Source organism: Quercus suber, unplaced genomic scaffold, assembly GCF_002906115.3.
Source record: "Quercus suber isolate HL8 unplaced genomic scaffold, Cork oak 2.0 scaffold_598, whole genome shotgun sequence".
NCBI classification, from domain to species: Eukaryota; Viridiplantae; Streptophyta; class Magnoliopsida; order Fagales; family Fagaceae; genus Quercus; species Quercus suber.
Window position 1 is genome coordinate 237,243 of NW_027070042.1, and position 18,635 is coordinate 255,877.

Consider the following 18,635-nt stretch of genomic DNA (forward strand, 5'->3'; position numbering starts at 1 on the left):
ATCCCAATCTTGAATTTGAACACAAACTATGAATTTTTTCGACACGAATCAAGAGAGTTATAGTCGTTTGAATATGGCCCATCTTGCTTCCCAAAATTTGGATTTCACCTATGCACCGATAGAATGGGGTAAAACTGGAAGTCAACAGTTCCGTTGACAAATTTTATTTTAAAATATTTTTTCTATAGCGTGAGGTCAATCCATAAAAAATCAAAATTTGGGCAAAATATGTGTTAGTGGCTAGTTATTCACGAGATTTAATCACTTAGAAAATGTGTTAAAAACTAATTTTTGTTCACCGTTTTGACTATAAAGTTTGAACGATAAGGAATTCGAAGATGCAGTCTGCATCTTTTAGAAAGTAGACATCTCTAGCTTGGATTTGAACACAAATTTTGAATTTTTTCAACACAAATCAATAGAGTTATTGTCGTTTGAATTTGGCCTATCTCACTACTCGAAATTCGGATTCTACCTATGCCCTGATAGAGGGGCATAAAACTGGAAGTCGACTGTTTCGTTGACAAATTCCTTTTAAAATATTTTTTCTATCGCACGAGCTCAATCAATAAAAAATCAAATTTTGGGTAAAAATAGGTGTTAGTAGCTAGTTATTTACGAGACTTAATCGCTTAGAAAGTGTGCTGAAAATTGACATTTGTTCACCGTTTTGACAATAAACGTTGATCAATAAGGAAGTCACAGATGCGGTCTAAATCTTTTAGAAAGTAGACATCCCAATCTTGAATTTGAACACAAATTTTGAATTTTTTCGACACAAATCAAGATGGTTATTGTCATTTGAATATGGCCTATCTTGCTACTTGAAATTTAGATTCCACATATGGCCCCCAGGTAATGAGTGGGAAAATATAAAGGTTGGAAGAAAAAATGATTTTTTGGTTAGATGCATTGAAATACCTAAGCATTTTATTCGAACAAATATAGAACCAGAATGGATGGTTTTATGTCTATTACCAGTTCTAGTGTTTGAACGATTAGGAATTAGTAGACGCGGTCTTCATCTTTTAGAAAGTAGACATCCCAAACTTGAATTTGAACACAAATTTTGAATTTTTTCAACACAAATAAAGAGAGTTATTGTCGTTTGAATATGATCNTTGACAATTCTGTTTGGTCAATCAATAAAAAACAAATTTTGGGTAAAATTAAGTGTTAGTAGCTAGTTATTCATGAGACCTAATAGAAAATGTGCTGAAACTGACCTTTATTCACCGTTGTGACAATAAACTATGATAATAAGGAAGTTGTAGACGTGGTGTGAATCTTTTAGAGAGTAGACATGCTGAGCTTGAATTTGAACAAAATTTTGAATTTTTTCAACAAAATCAAGATGGTTATTGTCATTTGAATATGACCCATCTTTCTACCCAAAATTCAGATTCCACCTATGCCCTGATAAAAGAGAGTAAAACAGGAAGTCGAAGTTCCGTTGACAATTTTTAGTTAAGTGTGGTCTCTCAATCAGTTTCCAAGGAGAGAATAAAACCAACACTCACATACATCATTGCATTCCTTATGTGATCTAAATGAAAACCACACCCACAAAATTCTGTATGTTTCTTTCCTTATATATAATTGATTATCTTATTGGGCTAGCCTTTGGGCCATTCCAATTGGGCTCTAGTATGTGGCTTGAAGTGGGACGAAAAGGGAACAAATAAGACTCTAGCTCCAATAGGCCTTGAGTTTTTTGTCAACTCTTAACAAGTCTAAAGTTACCATTAATTATATTCAATACCACTATAAGAATATAATTGTACTCTAGGCCTTATTAATAGATTATATCCCAAGACTTTATTATATATGCAACCCCTTCATAAAAATATTCGTACAACCCCTTCATACAACCTACATTTCATGATCATGTCCATTATTCTCTTAGGATTTAGAGTTGAGGTAAATAGAAGTCGTGAGATTTATTATTCATTTGACAGTCGTTAGGAGAATAATAAACCTCACAGCGGTCCATTCAATATGTCTTTCCCTAACACTCCTAATTTGGTCCTCTCCATGATTAAATCAGCAATTCAAACACCAAAAATTTCTGCAATAAGCTAGCCAACAACTCCAACTCCAAGTCATCATATACAAAAAACTCCATCCCTACAATTTCAATCCCCAAAAAATAATGATAAGTAGAAAGCAATACATGACAACTAACACCATTACAAATAGCAGCCAACAAACATAAGTAAATCACAAAAAAATTTTAAGTTACCTTAGGTAGCTAAGTCCAAAAAACAACCCCACCTTCCAAATCAGTCTAGAATAGAATTTGTACCCACAGTGGGTTTTGGTGCAAGCTCTAAAAGGGAGAAAAAAAAAAAAACCAAAAAAAAAAAAAAAAAACAAATTGTATATAAATAATAACTCACAAATAAATAAACAAAAAAAAAAAAAAATACAAGAGAATTTATAAACAACAAAAGTAGACACGACCCCTGTGCTAAATGCAGATTCTAATGTAACAGTAGAGACGGGAATTGTCAAAACATCACAGGAAACTTGAGAAATGATCATATATCTTGAAGAATTCACCCTCCACCAATCAAGAATATCAAAGCCTTCCATCTCCGAATCTACACTAGCTTCTAACAAGTATCGATCCAATTCAAATTTGCATTCTACACTATTCTCATCTGTTAAGTGCTGTTTGTAAATGTTATTGTACCTCTTCATCCTCTCTTCTGTACTACCAAAGCCACTTAGCATGGAGGACATGGAAGCAACATCACTAGTCCCACTAGCAATAGCACCACATGGGGTCCCCATTGCTCCACTATAGTGTTTGTACAATCTATTCAAAGCTTCCCTAACTCTCAATCTTAACTCATCAGCCTTCTCCTTGTCATACCATTTCTTAAACCAAAACCTCACATATTTCAATTTATATCTAGGATCAACCACAACAGCCACAAACAATATTGGATTTATCCTATCAACACTTCCCCAACACTTATCATATTTCAATTTTATTCTTTGTGCCATACCCTTTAACAAAGGATCACCCATACTATTACACAATTGATTTAACTAGTCTTGAAGACTAACAAGCTCATGGAAATACACATTAGTAGTCACAAACAAGGAACCAAAAAATCTTAAAGTTGCCTCATAGAACATACCAAGAAACTTTGTAAAAAGTCTTACATTTTCCCATTCTAAAAACCGAGGGGGACCGCTAGATGGATCCTTAAAATAACGAAGGAAATGCCCATCATCTTCCTCCATCCTTTCAAATGTAGCCACAAACTTTAGTGCACTTTCTAACATCAAGTAAGTTGAATTCCACCTAGTAGACACATCAAGGCACAACAAACTTTTACTTTGAATATTTTCTTTTTCAACACATACCTTAAACTTCTCAAATCTATTAGGAGAGGATTTCACATACCTCACAACATTACGAACCTTAACAACAGAATCATTAAGGTCTTTTAGTCCATCTTGCATAATTAAATTCAAAATATGGGCACAACAACGCATATGAAGGAACTCACAACTCAATAGGCTACCCACCCTATCCTTTGTTTTCCTCCTAAGATATTCTATGGCCACATCATTTGAACTTGCATTATCAACAGTAATTATAAAAATATGATCAATCCCCCATTGAAGCAAACAAGACTCAACCACCCTACAAATGGTCTTACCCATATGATCAGGTACTAGGCAGAAATTCAAAATCTTTTATGATAAACCCAATCAACATCAATATAATGTGCAGTCAAACAAAGGTAATTAAGATCTTGGATTGAAGTCCAAGTATCAGTTGTCAAATACACCCTTTGACCAGCCATTAAAACCTTTTTCAAAGTCTCCTTCTCCCTAATGTAAAGTCTAAGACAATCCCTTGCTCAACAAACCTGCCATAAAATCAATGAACCCACCATGCTCAACAAACCTAAAAGGTAGTTCATCAAAAACTATCATCCTAGCCTAGGCCATCCTTAGTCTTTCCACACTGAACATCCTCAACACCAGCTCATTACCACCCTCCCCCCACCCCCCTTTTTTTACTTTGGTAATTCAAAGTGGTTTGGCCTTTATCATGCCTATAGATGTACTTCTTACAACCAGATTTTATATGGGACCATATGGCAGAGGTTCCATTTCTCTTTGGGTGACAATTATAATTCCTTTTACAATAGTTGCCCTGTGACTTAGGCTGTGTTTGTTTCGTGTAAATCGTTCTCCGGAAAATACATATTTTCCGGAAATGTTATTTTCCGAAAAAGGAAAATATTTTAAAGTGTTTGGTTGAATTATGAAAATTGGTGTGGAAAATATTTTTATGTGTTTGGATGTTTTTTAAAATGCTATTTTCCGGAAAATTTTTCGCATTATTACAAAAATTTCATCATCGCATCCAATTCAACATCAATTTCCGGCAACAAATTCCAGCAACAACAACACCACAACAACAACAACAACAATAATAATCAGTTCATCCAAAAACGAACAACAACAACAATCAAATTATAAAAAAAAAAAAAAAAAAAAAAACACGGAGAGATCGAGGAAGAGAGAGTGTGGAGGCGACGGTCTGGGTCGGCGACGAGCTCGAGGTTCGTGGGTTGCTCTGGGTTCGTCGGTTCGTGGGTTGCTGGGTTCGTGGGTTGCTGGGTTCGTCGGTTCATGGGTTGCTCTGGGTCGAAGCCGATGGGTTGCGCTGGGTCGAAGGCGATGGGACGTCGAAGGCGACGGGTCTGGGTCGGCGATGTGAGCTATGGGTTCTCAGATCAGGACGACGATCGGGCTCGCCATTGAGTGGTGGTGGTGGAACGGCGTCGAAACCGGCTCGGTGACGTCTGGGTTTCTCGGATCGGAGGTGGATCGGTTCGCGTTCTTGGTTCTCTCAACACCGATCAGCTCGCCGGCGTTCTCAATCGTTTTCTGTGGCTGTTGATGGCTGTTTCCTTGTTCTTTTTCGTTCTCCCTCAAGTTCTCTCAGAGCTCTCTTCTCCTTTGCGTTTTTTGTGCGAGACCCGGAAATGGTTTGAAGGTAAAATAAAAGCGTAAAACCATTTCCGGGTCAAAGGTGAAAATATGGTCAAACTTGAGGCATATTTTCCGGAAAATAAATTTTTCTTGCCAGCCAAACGCATGGGTCAGGTGGTAAATGATTTCCTGAAATCATTTACCACCGATTCAAACGCAGCCTTAGGGTAAATAGGGTTACATCCCTCTATTTTAGAGAAATAATCCCATAGCTTTGAGGGCTCTTTACCACTATTAATAGTAGCTTGTTAAGTTTCTATTTGTGCTTGAGGGGGTGCAGCACCTAATGGTGGAATGAGAGATTATGTATTTGGTTGATTAGCCTCAGCACATGAACCAGGAGTAGGCTCAGTAGAGGGGGTGGAACAAGAAGCACAAGCAGTCATGATCTAATTACATCAATATAAATAACAATAACATATACATAGTAATTAAGGAATCAACAACAAATAAATTATGCAAGCAACCTTTAACTTAAACACGCAGTCATATACTAATTTCAATAAAATATTAGTAAACAAAAACTATACAGGCAGCTTTCTTAGCGCTAAAATCACAACAACAAGATAATCAACTAAAATCACAACATATTAGCATGGTATAATAAACTAAAATCACAACAGTATAATCAATCAATAGGATGATCAACAAATAAATTTACAATTTTTGAACCCTAGGAACAAAATCAAACAGTATAGAAAAAAAAAAAAAAATCAAACATTAGTGAACTAAAAAAAAAAAATAGTATGAGAAAATACCCAAGAACTCTTTAAACCTTTGAGATTTAGTTTTTTACTAGGTTGATGCTGAATCTCTTAAATTACCCCTAAAATTACAAGAAAATAACCCAAACAAAACAAAAATTAGAGTCAACAAGAAACATTCAGTGAACTCCAAAGAAAACCAAAAAAATTAGGGTTAGGGTTACCAAAGACAGAACTATATAATGGTAGAGCCACCGTGGAGAACGGAGATGAGAAGGAGACTGACTAAGAGGAAAGTCTTTCTTTGTGAGAGAGAGACTGAGATTCAAAGACGAGTCTTGATGAGAGTGGGAGACTGAGAAGTGAGAGCTTGTGTTCTTAAAGAGTATAAGGTTAGCTTATAGGTGGGACTGGGAGCCAAAGATTGAGAATTTAAGAGGGAAAAACTACTGTTTACTCGGCGGGATTAAGGTATAGAAAAAAAAAATGTGGCTGAGGGTAAAAGATTAGAGAAAAATGGTTAGGTGGGAGCCTGAGAATCTGAGTTGAGAGGGAAACTTTACTATTTGTTCGGCGGGATTAGGGTTTGGAAGAAAAATTATGGACTGAAAGCAAAATAGGAGAAAAATGGTTGGGTGGGAGAATGACATTTTGATTTCTAAGATTGAGAGACTTGTTCGGCGGGCTTAAGGGTTGGAACTTTGAAGAAAATAAATGTGACTAAGCTGATTGATTGATGAGTAAGTTGAGTCTGAGAGCAAATGTCTAAAAGAGAGAGAGAAGAGACAAGTTAGAGTCTAACTCAGTCAAGACTAAGGGTAAGCAACACACCAATAATGGAAGTCAGTCTCAGTAGTGCGGTGGATCGATGGTGGTGCGTTAGTGCGATCTAGTCTGGTGGTGGGTGTGGTGGTGCGATTTGGTGGGCATGGTGGTGCGATTTGATCTCTCTTTTCTCCTCTCTCTTTGTTAGATTTGGTGTTTTTGGTGGTGGTGATATCGGTCTTGTGGTGGTGCAATTTTGGTGGTGTGATATGGCGGTTCTAGATCTAGTATTTTTTTTTTTTTTTTTTTTTGCTTTGGTTTGATATTTTTATTTTTATTTTGGTGGTTTTGTGATTTGGGTTCTTTGTAGAAGTTGAGTGGGTTTTGGATTTGCTGGGTTGTGGTTTGTTGAAGTTGAGTAGATTTTGGATTTTTTAGGTTGTAGGTGTGCTGCCTTGTTGGCTTGTTCTTGTGTTTGTGCTTGTGCTTGTGTTCGGTGGTTGTAGATGATTGTAGAATTTGGAAATAAAATTATGAATGAGAGGAAATAATATTTAATTTCAATATTGATAAAGTATTGAGACTAATGTATGTGTATGAAAATAATAGATTTCTAAACTAGAAAATGTAGATTTTTTTGAATTAGTTTAGCTAAATATTTGAAGAGACTGATATGACTGCTCTTAGAGTAGCTATTTTAACATTTATGTATATATGCTTAAAGTACAATTCCAAAAACTTCCAAAAGCAATAACAGAAGACATAACCCTAGACTGTGAGTAATTGAGTTTTGCTAGAACATCAATACGATAGTTACACCCAAAAATGAATAACAAAATATGCTTCAATTGAAGATTTCTTCACACGTATGTAACCATCCACGATGTTGTTAAAATTCCATGAATAAATGATATCATACATGCTTTGGTTGAAGAATTTCATTATACAACTACAGCCATCCACAATAAACAATTTATCATATTCATATTTCCTCATTTATCGTCTTACATTTTATGCCTCTAGCTTCTATGTTTAGCTCTTTAGTTTTTCATATGTTTATCTTACTCAATTTTCATTGAAAACCCTTTTACCCGTAGAAAAGAAAAAAAAAGTACGTTTTAAACATTTTATGTAATATATTATAAGCCTGTTTAAAAAACTCTATATACGACTTTCGTGTTCGTGTGTTTTAATAAGTATTACTATTTCCTAAAAAGAAGAAGAGATTTTTAGTTTTTTTTTTTTATTTTTTTTTAAATTTCTTATTTTGAAGGACCAAAATAGACCGAAGGAAATAATGTAGACCAAATGGACCCAAGTGAACCGAAGTTATCCGAATTGAACCAAAATGAAGCGAATGGACTGAAGTGGACCGAATGAATAGATATCGACTGAAGTGGACTTTAATAGACTGAAGTAGATCGAATAGACTGAATAGATCGAAGTAGACTGAATTGTACCAAAATATACCAAAGTGGACCGAATCGGACTATGGACCGAATTGGACCAAATTGGAGCAAAACTTTATATTTGGTCTATTTTCAATATCATGTAAATAATGTAATTTAATTGCAACTAATTCCTCAAATGCTAAATCACATAATGAGTTTATGCATAGTCAGAAAGATAATTTCTCATGAAATAGTTTAAAATAAATTTATACCATATTTGTGCATTGCACAAGGAAACCAGCTAGTAATTTCTGATATCTAAGTATATTAAGATTGTCTTTTGCGTAGGATCTAAAAGAGTACTGATACTTTGGAACATTTTATGATTTTGAAATCTCTGTGAAGTAACCCAAACATATGTTCACTTGAAGCTATATGATCATGTTGAGTTGATTCGTTGGATATATAAATAAGGAAAACTATAGGTATAGTTTCTTAGTTGTGAAATTTAATGTATTGCATCTAAAGAATTGTACCAAAGTTCTACCTTATAAATAAATATTACCAAATTTATTTCGAGACTCAGATCTCATATGGAACTATAACTTTTTAAGCATGTATGAAATTTTTGGAAACTATAAGACATACTTGCTTAATTATGAAAAATGTAAACTGCTCATACCCACTACGTAGCAACTGCTAAAATTATTCACCATATAATTTTAATCACATTGCATACTTAATTAGTCATGTGATGTAACTTGTTTAAAAAATACATGTGAACAGATTTTTAATCACAAACCCCACCCGCTGGATTCCGATTCCCAACCCCATTGGAAAAACTAAATCCCTAGGACCCTATCCTTATCCTGCCTAATCAGATATATATATATATATATATATAATCATTCACATGTTAGATATCTTAAAAAAGCTAAATCCCTATGCAAGCTGAGACCTAATTAGGGTAGTTAAACCCAAAGGATTTAACCAAGAGAAGATAATTCTAGGGGGCCACTTAACCGGAGGTATAGTATGCTGCTTGAAACTGCTAATCACAAATACTGCTTGACACATAAATCACTCGACTCAAATAGCAACAGAACTTGCAAATAATTTTCAAAATAAATGCACTGTACATACAATGTCAAAATACATGAAGCATACAATGTCATGCAATATTATACATGAGATATAGTATACTTAATTAATTTCAAATCTTGAAGTACTTGTATCCAAAATCAGGGTTTGTCCTTCCCTCTTCCTAGTCACCCATGCATCGACCGCCAAAAACTATCTGTTGAATGCCTAAAACTGCATGAAAAAAAAAACTAGTCGGCAGTTGAACAAATGAATGTGGATGGTACAAGTATAGTCAAAGAAGAAACACCCATCCAATCCAAAAATAGATCACATTCTTTTCTAATGTTTCCTTTTGGTCGTTGTGACTTACTCTGAACTTAAGACTGTCAAGCAGTTGAGGAGCGCATCAACGGCAAAATAATTAGAAGTTCCAAGGTCTACCCTATTATACACATATCTGATTAGATCACTTTCACGGACAAGTACCAAAAAAAATGTGCTATGTGATACTGAAAGAAAAATAATGAAGGTCTGGAGCTCATAACAAAAACGACCCCAGTTATCTTGAAACTCAACATCACTGATATCATGAAATGAAGATGGCATCACATTGAAACCCTTATTTGCATCATAAAGGGGATTGTACTCCATCGATGAATTAGCCAGCTGTCATCAATTTGACACTACATGTTTCAATCTTTCTTAACAAAGCAATGGTGAAAACTAAGATATTTAGATAATGATGTGCTAATGAGGCACAAAAGTTGCATTACAATCATTTAGAAGGCAAGGGTGAGCTAATGAGGAGGCAAAAAAGTTGCAATACTATCATTTAAAAGGCAAGGATAACACGAGGGCAAAACCTTCTTACATTAGGCTAAGTACTAGCATAAATTACACAATTAAAATCTTCATAAAAGTTTCACTAATAATAAAACCTATTATTACCTAGGCCGTAGAATTACAGAACAGTGTCAAAGATGTGAACTAGTTATTAGGTGTATTGTACTAATGTTTTGAGGTTGCTATCTGTTGTTAGCCTCTGCTTGGGGCTTGAGGTTGTATTTTTAAGCCTTTTCACTTGAGTGGATTCTGTATTTGTTGCTGGTTTACAGCTTGTGTTTCAATAAAATTTGCTTGATACCAGATCCAGCGTGAAAGGGAAAAGAAAAGTAGAAGAAGAAGAAGAAGAAGCCACCTAGTGTGAAAGGAAAAAGAAAAAAAAGAACACAAAGAAACCAAACTCATCGAACCCAGTGAAGAAAAAAAAAAGGGTCAAAAGTTGCGACTGACTTTGACCATGGGACTCAGTATGTAGTTTTAATTACGAAAATGCCATTGAAAACAAAGTTATGGAAACTGAAAACAACTAAAATGTGTTTTCAGTTTCTATAACTCATCACCCAAAAATCAAAGAATTGAGTGATAGAAACAATCATCCAAAACCAAACCAAACAATCATCCATCTGTGGGACCCACTTGTTTTGGATGATGGATCATGAAAACTGAGTGATATCACTTAGTTTTCATGCTATCCAAACAAGCTCAATGTCATTAATTTGAAGAAAAAGAAAGGAGGATGTAGAGCTAAAATAAATATCTTCAATCTGAAGAAGAATGAGAGATAGAAAGTGAGATATAAACTGCAAAGTTTATGTGAGTTTGTAAGTCTTAAAGTGCAAGAGTTTTAATTTACATATTTATCTCTGTTAGTTAAAATCTTGTAAGTGGGTATGATGAGAATATTTTAGGCATAAAAAATGAAGAATTCAAACAAGAAAAGCCCCTTAAATAATAGTATAGATGAAATAGAGTAGGTATTTAATACGTTACCAAAGGAAATGTAAAAGCCACGTTGCAGTAATAGGAAATTTCGGTTACTTACAAAAAATAAGTTGTCTAGTTTTGAAATGTGGTGGGTGCGAGAAATGAGATGAACATGAACCCATTATCCATATATGATAATATATATCTCCTCCACAACTAAATGTTGGAAGCGGTTTTGTCTGGTTTCAAGTTTTCCAAGTAAAAAGCTGCCAAACATTGAGTGCTTTTTGCCTTTTTTTTTTTTTTTTGTTTTGTTTTGTCATTTGGAGCGCGGGGCATGCAGTTTCTTGTCTTGTTCTTCATGTTCAGGGTCGTCCGTTACTCTCTCTCACTTGGTAGAGATATGGAAAGGAGTCAATCACAAAACCAAAGGATGTGGGAGGAGCAAGATGACAATAGTGGGAAAGGGGAAAAGTGAAAAACGCGAGCAAAGTGTTGAATGGTGAGATGAATGAGGATGGTTGTCAATATGCCATATATGAAAACAGACAGGCAACATTACATATTATTATGGAATTACCATGGATATCATGCCTAATTTCTAACCGTATTTATTATTTTCACACAATTTTACATTTTGTTTTCCAATATATATATATGGGTATGTGTGTGTGTGTGTTTTCGTTTGGGGAATCTCCAACAATTCTATTCCATTAACGCACAGCCATCACCACCACCTACTGAGTTTATTTATGCTTCAAACGTACAGAGAGATAATCACCTGAAACTTTCAACATCTTGTTCCTCATCTTTCTCATATCTCTAGTAACAACTGGAAACCAAATCAGTCTACTTCGGTCTATTCAGTCTATTAAGGTCCACTTCGGTTTACATCAATTCATTCGGTCCACTTCAGTCCATTCGTTTCATTTTGGTTCAATTCAAATGACTTCAGTCCAATTTCGTCCACTTGGGTCCATTTGGTCTGCCTCCTTCCCTTTCGGTCTACTTTGGTCCTTCAAAAAAAGAAATTAAAAAAAAAACTAAAAATCCTTTTTTTTTTTTTTTAAGGAAATAGTAATTCTTATTAGAACACACAAACATGAAAATAGTAAATAGAATTTTTAAACAAACTTATAATATATTATATAACTAATGTACTAATACAAAATCTCAACCAACCAAAAGGCTTGTTAGTGATCAATTTCTTGGTCCAGCAATGCGAAAGCTCATGGGCCACCATTTGGGCTTTCTTAGCATTACTCTTAATCACTGTGGGCCTCAAGAGACACCATCCTTGGTTCTTCTCCTATTCGTACAGTCCATGCAACCTCTTTCCTTGTCTTGCTGGCCCATCACTTTCAGCACCACCCCATAGACTCTTGTCAAATTAATTGGGTTTAGAAAGCATGTTGGTGTTATATTATTGGTGTTAATTTGATCCTTGATCCTGCGCATTAAGTTTGTAACAAATTAGACCTTTGGTTGGAATTTTTAATTAAAATAAACCTATTTAAGTACGCAATATATACTTGATAATATTGAATTTTCTAAATGAAATAAATTCAAATTACAAAACTGGTTTAATTTTACCAAAATTTTACCTCTTCTTAGACGGTTGAATTCTCATGTTATCAACATTCTTGAAATTAGTGATCTAAGGTGCATTAACTCTCTCTTCTACAATCTAGAAGACCTCATATGCTCTTTTTATTAGCAAAAATAAAAAAATGTCCAATATGGCAGGCCAGAGCTGGGCTGGTTCAGTGTATAGCATGATGTTGACTCGAAGTATAGGCCTGGTCCAAATCTGATGCAACCCTGCCCATTGCAAACACTACTTGTGCCCAATCCGATGTTTTTCTACTTTTGATGATTTAAAAAAAAAAAAAAAATGAAGATGCTTCTCTATTACGTTCAACACAAAATTCAAACTAATAAAGCAACCTAAGCATCAAGATTATTTTTTCCCAAAAACACTATATAGCATTCAAATTAAACATTTCTCAAAGTCACAAATCCTTTTGAAAACATGGAATTTTAACTAAACTAAGAAAGAATCCTTATCAAATTTATTGACCTTTAATGGCGTAAATTAAAAGTTAGTGTAAAAACTAGAAAGAATCCTTATCAAATTTATTGGCCTTTAATGGTGTAAATTAAAATTATTCAAACCATTTTCCAAATTAATTAAAACTAGAAAGAATCCTTATCAAATTTATTGGCCTTTAATGGTGTAAATTAAAACTATTTAAACCATTTTCCAAATTAATTAAAATAACCAAAGGATTCATTTCTAAGGATAAAGGATATTTGTATACTCATATAGTCATATGAGTGTAATACGTTTTAGCTTTATTCCTAAATGAGATGTGACCTCCCATATAAATATGAATGCAAATCCTCTGTACCACTTTTTGTGTATCACTCTATGTTCCACCAAACACTACTTACTATGTGTATAATTGCTTTCCATTTTAAACTTCAGTTATTCTATAAAGAAAGTAAAATTAAAACATGGCAAACAGTGGTTGGTGGAACACAAAGTGGTACACGAAAAGTGTTGTAGAATATTTGGACTCTATAAATACTGCCTATTGGGGGATCCCATTCTATAGAGCAAAGCAAAGTCGCTAGAAATTAAGGTTGCCTTGTATCCACATAAACGTCGTAGATATGGATCTTGCATCTTCCAAGATAGCTTCCATGGTCATTATCCTATTGGTCATTTCATCTTGTAAGTTCCTTTCCCTCTACCAATTACAAAGGGAGAATTTTTTATACAACATGGAAGTGGCTAATGAAAACTATGAAATAATTTTGAATACAGGTCTATCATTGACAATGGTACAAGTTTCATGTGAAGTCCCAACTGGTTCCTTTTGTATTGGTGGCAAATGCGATCGTGAGGAACCCTTGGGTGTCTCCGCACCCCCCTCGGTTCATTGTACTAGTGATGATCAATGTCGGCAGTTCAAATGTTCTTCGCAATGTAAAATATGCAAAGGGATTTGCGTTAGTAATAGTTGTCAATTTATATGTTAAAAACCACCACCACCAAATGTTTAGGGCAATGCGTCGATGGTCAATGTATTTGGTACGTGCCAATGCTGAATATTCTCACTTCATTGTGAAGTGGTACTAAATAATCTTACTTGACTATGTAATCAAGTATGAACAAAATAATTTTAAATAAAAAATGAGTTATCCATAAGTTACGCGTTTTATTTTTTAAAGGATGTATGTAATTCATATTCTTTTTACGTTTCTTTTAATATATATATATATATATAAGTATTTTTTTTTACATTTCTATGTTTACTACTTGTTTAATTGTACTTCTAAAAGGAATCCTTCTAGTCCCAAGTTTGCATATTTTCCACAAAACTTCGGTGAGTTAGGGAAGCCAATTCCATTTAATTGGATCATACGTGTACGGAAATCAAAATTGGCTTTGATTAGTGGTTTAATTGCTTGTTTCCTAATTCAAGTTTGATGCACTAATATTTGATATGCTAACTAAAATGGCTATAAAAAAAAATTCAAATCGTGTGTTAAAATGGATAAAATAACTTTTTGACGTGTCAAATGCTAAATTGTTTTAGAAGAGTTGATGCCCATGATATACTTTTTTTTTTTTTTTGTTAGAGATAAGGAAATTTTTTAGCCCATCAAATGGTAGCTTTTTGTAATATCTTTGGGCCTATTTCTCAAGGTCGGATCAAAGATAGGAAGGGCCCAAGCTTTCTCTTTTGTAAGCCTTCTGTGACCCTTTTTGTTCAGCAAATCAAATTTATTTTCAGGTTGGGCTTGTCCATTAAAGTGAGTATTGGTTTTAATTGTGGATTGGGCTCAAAGGAGTTGGGGGATTGAACTTTGGAACTGGGCCTAAGCCTTAAGGTGAGCTTGATAGATTGGGTTGGACTTAGACTGGTTTAGGCTTCCTAAATGGGTCGATTTCAAGTTTCAACCAACCGAAATCTATTTCTTGTCTTCTAGAAATCTCTCAAATCTCCCTCTCTTTCTTTCTCCTTTGTTCGATCCTAGCCACCATCAACCCCACCAGCAATGGTGGCTTTGTCTCTCACAACCCCTCTCTCTCTCTCTCTCTCTCTCTCTCTCTCTCTCTCTCCACCTCGGCAAAACCTCTATGGCCACAACAATCAAGCTACCACCATAGTGGCTCCCTCTTCTTGTGCAAGCCTATCCTAGGGCTAACTTAAATTAGCACCATTACCATTCCCAGTAGTGCAGCTCAAGGTGCCACCACGAAAGGTGGCTGCCATTTTTCATTTTGGGTTTGGAATCTGGAAGTGGGAAAGAATTAAGGTAGAACTGGCATTTGAAAAAAAAAATATTAAACCATAAATGTTTTTTTTTTTTAAAATGCAAACCATATGAAACTAACTCATAAGAAATTTTGATTACATACTAACTTACTAACTTAGAGCATTAACATTAGCTTCAGCTATTTAATATTTTAGCAAAAATTTGTCTACACTCAAACAAAATAAGTATGCATCAGTCTTAGTAAATTAACTAAAGTTTATAACGAGGATAGTCTTATCGCTACATGTAGTGAGCCTTTCTCATTGGTACATTAATTTTTTTTTATTCAATTTCGTACTCTTTCCCATCTTTCTTCCCCTTCCTCTCTTCCCAACTCTTTCTCATCAGCATGCCATTCAATACCAACACAACTACATGGGAAGCAACCATAGGCTCTTCCTTAATGACTTCCTTGCCTCGACCTTCTCCAATGGGAAGGGAAGGCATTCAACAAAACTCCATAAGGATACTGTAGACACCTCATTTTGTATCCCTTACGACCTGAGCCTCCATTCCCAATGATGATGTCATTCAGAGGCCAATGTTGATTTAGGGCCAATTTTGTGAAATCTTGACTTAGGAATTATTTATGGAAAAATAAAACTTATTTTTGGAAAAAAAGGCTACAAGAGACCTTATGCACACTTGAAGTATTCGCACACATACTTAAGGTATGCGCACACATACCTTAAGTATGCGCATGCATCTAGGGCTCTAGAAATAATGAAAGGAAATATTTTGGACATAAATTCATGTAGACTGAATTCCACATCGTTTGGGAGCCACCCGCACCCCTATTTTACAAAGACATGAAAGGTACTTTTCAAAAGAGGACAAAAGATACAAGATTCACAAGAAAATAGTGAATTAAAGAGGAGTTATTCACACAAAAACATCCTCAAGTCAAGTTTTACTTGGTTGGGACCCTACTTTGGTCTTGACCTTTGAGTTCTAAAGTTTACTAACCTTCTGGTTTTGTTATTGATTAGATTGACTGAGGAGAACAGTCAAATTAAGCTTTGAAGAGTTTTTGTGTTTTTTTTTTTTTTGTTTGCTTACATGTTTTGATGCCTTGATATACCTGTGCTAGTTTAGGTTTACTTTGTGTTTGTATTAGAAGCATGATAGGTTGTTAGTTTTCTTATTTTGCTTTGTTTTTTGTTCTGTGTTTCTTGGTTGGCTTATAAGCGTGTATGCGTGTGCATGCTTCATGCATGTGTATACATACTCGAAGTGTGCGCATGCATACTATAGGGATGCGCACACATACCCTATGTATGCGCATGTAGGGGTGTACACGGTTCGGTTCGGTCAGTTTTAGAGAGGTTTTTTGCACCACACCTATAGGGTGCGGTTTTACCTATGCTTGACCGCACCTCACTTTGGAAGGTAAGAACCGTCTACACAAGGTGTGATTAATCTTAGCGGCTCATTGCGATTAGTTCGGTTATATGGGCTAGACTTTTAAAAATGACTATTCAAAGTTTTGGGCTTTTGGGCCTTTAAAAAATAGCATTTTAAGCCCATTTTAACCCTTTTTTTAATAGACTTCTTTTTAACAAACTTCTTTATCTAGTTACAACCACAAAAAGACAACTCCAAACCTGTCACAAGACTCATAACATTCCAAATCAAATACATAATTATAAAGTATCAAGTCTCAAACTATAACTTAAATTCAACCTGTCAAATTAAACATGTGTTTATTAAACACATTATCACATATTAATAAATCTAAACCTGTCACAACATTCTAAATCAAACACACAATTATAGGATATCAAGTCTCAACCATAACAAGAGAATTCTAGCATGACATCAACATTAATTAATATTTTTATTATAGTAATCACATCAAATACAAGTAGTAGCATAGCCCCGAGGAGTAGTAGTGCAGCATTACAAAGTAGTCAAGTAGTGCTTAAGAAGCACTATATAAATATAAAAATGGATGTTGGACAGTATATAGTTGATACACTACATAACTACACATTTTTACAAAAAATGGAGGCAGTCTAGTCTAATAATTTTCAAGTGTTCAGTATTTGTGTTGTTATGTGTGCATCTAGTAAACAAAAATAAAGGAGAGAATAGCAAAGAAGCATCAAGCTAGCAACCAGCAACCAGCAGCAGCCCAAGCACCCAAACTCTCCCAATTTGGTCCTCTTTATGATTAAATCAGCAATTCAAACACCAAAAATTTCTGCAATCAGCCAATCAACAACTCTAACTCCAAATCATCATCATAACAAAAAACTCCATCCCTACAATTTCAATCCCAAAAGATAATGACAAGTAGAAAGTAGAAAGCAATACATGACAACTAACACCATTACGAGTAGCAGCCAACAAACATAAGTAAATCGCATAAAATTTTTAAGTTAGCTTAGGTAGCTAAGTCCAAAAATAACCCCACTTCCAAATCAGTCTAGAATAGAATTGTACCCACAGTGGGTTTTTGGTGCAAGCTTTAAAAGGAAAAGAAAAGAAAAGAAAGAAAAAACAAAATTTTTTTTATTAATATAATAACTCACAAATAAATAAACAAAAAAAAAAAAAATTACAAGAGAATTTATAAATAACAAAAGTAGAAAAAAATTAGAAAAGAATATAAACACATTACCCGATTCAAGTTCATAGTTTTCCACTTCATCTATTGCCTCTCGTAGGTTAATTGGTTCAATAGAATCCTTGGACCTCAACCAATTTTGTGTACAAATCAAAGCTTCAACAGTATTGGGAGACAATAAGCTACGAAAAGGATCCAAGACACGACCCCCTGTGCTAAATGTAGATTTTGATGCAACAGTAGAGATGGGAATTGCCAAAACATCACGGGCAACTTGAGAAAGGATCCTATATCTTGAAGAATTCACCCTCCACCAATCAAGAATATCAAAGCCTTTCATCTCTGGATCTACACTAGCTTCTAACAAGTATCGATCCAATTCAGATTTGCATTCTACACTATCCTCATCTGCTAAGTGTTGTTTTTGTAAATGTTATTGTACCTCTTCATCCTCTCTTCTATACTACCAAAGCCACTTAGCATGGAGGACATGACAGCAACATCACTAGTACCAAACTCACTAGTCCCCTAGCACTAACACCACATAGGGTCCCCATTGCTCCACTATAGTGCTTGTACAATCTATTCAAAGCTTCCCTAACTCTCAATCCTAACTCATCAGCCTTCTCCTTGTCATACCATTGCTTAAACCAAACCTCACATATTTCAATTTATATCTAGGATCAACCACAACAGCCACAAATAACATTGGATTTATCCTATCAACACTTCCCAATACTTATCATACTTCAATTTCATTATTTGTGCCATACCCTTTAACAAAGGATCACCTCTACTATTACACAATTGATTTAACTGGTCTTGAAGACTAACAAACTCATGGAAATGCACATTAGTAGTCATAAACCCAGAAAATCTTAAAGTTGCCTCATAGAACATACCAAGAAACTTTGTAAAAAATCTTACATTTTCCCAGTCTAAAAACCGAGGGGGACCTCTCGATGGATCCTTAAAATAATGAAGGAAATGCCCATCATCTTC

At 34.8% G+C, this 18,635-nt stretch overlaps 2 long non-coding RNA genes across 2 annotated transcripts; both read right to left on the reverse strand.

Moving 5' to 3' along the window:
- Window positions 1–1,589: 1,589 nt before the first annotated feature.
- LOC136063937 (uncharacterized) lies at window positions 1,590–18,040 on the reverse strand. Its single transcript, XR_010625591.1, has 3 exons — window positions 17,688–18,040; window positions 2,243–2,329; window positions 1,590–2,127 (listed from the first exon to the last, which is right to left on the reverse strand). It is a non-coding gene; the product is annotated as an uncharacterized LOC136063937 (long non-coding RNA).
- LOC136063931 (uncharacterized) lies at window positions 8,968–9,462 on the reverse strand. Its single transcript, XR_010625582.1, has 2 exons — window positions 9,339–9,462; window positions 8,968–9,199 (listed from the first exon to the last, which is right to left on the reverse strand). It is a non-coding gene; the product is annotated as an uncharacterized LOC136063931 (long non-coding RNA).
- Window positions 18,041–18,635: the final 595 nt, after the last annotated feature.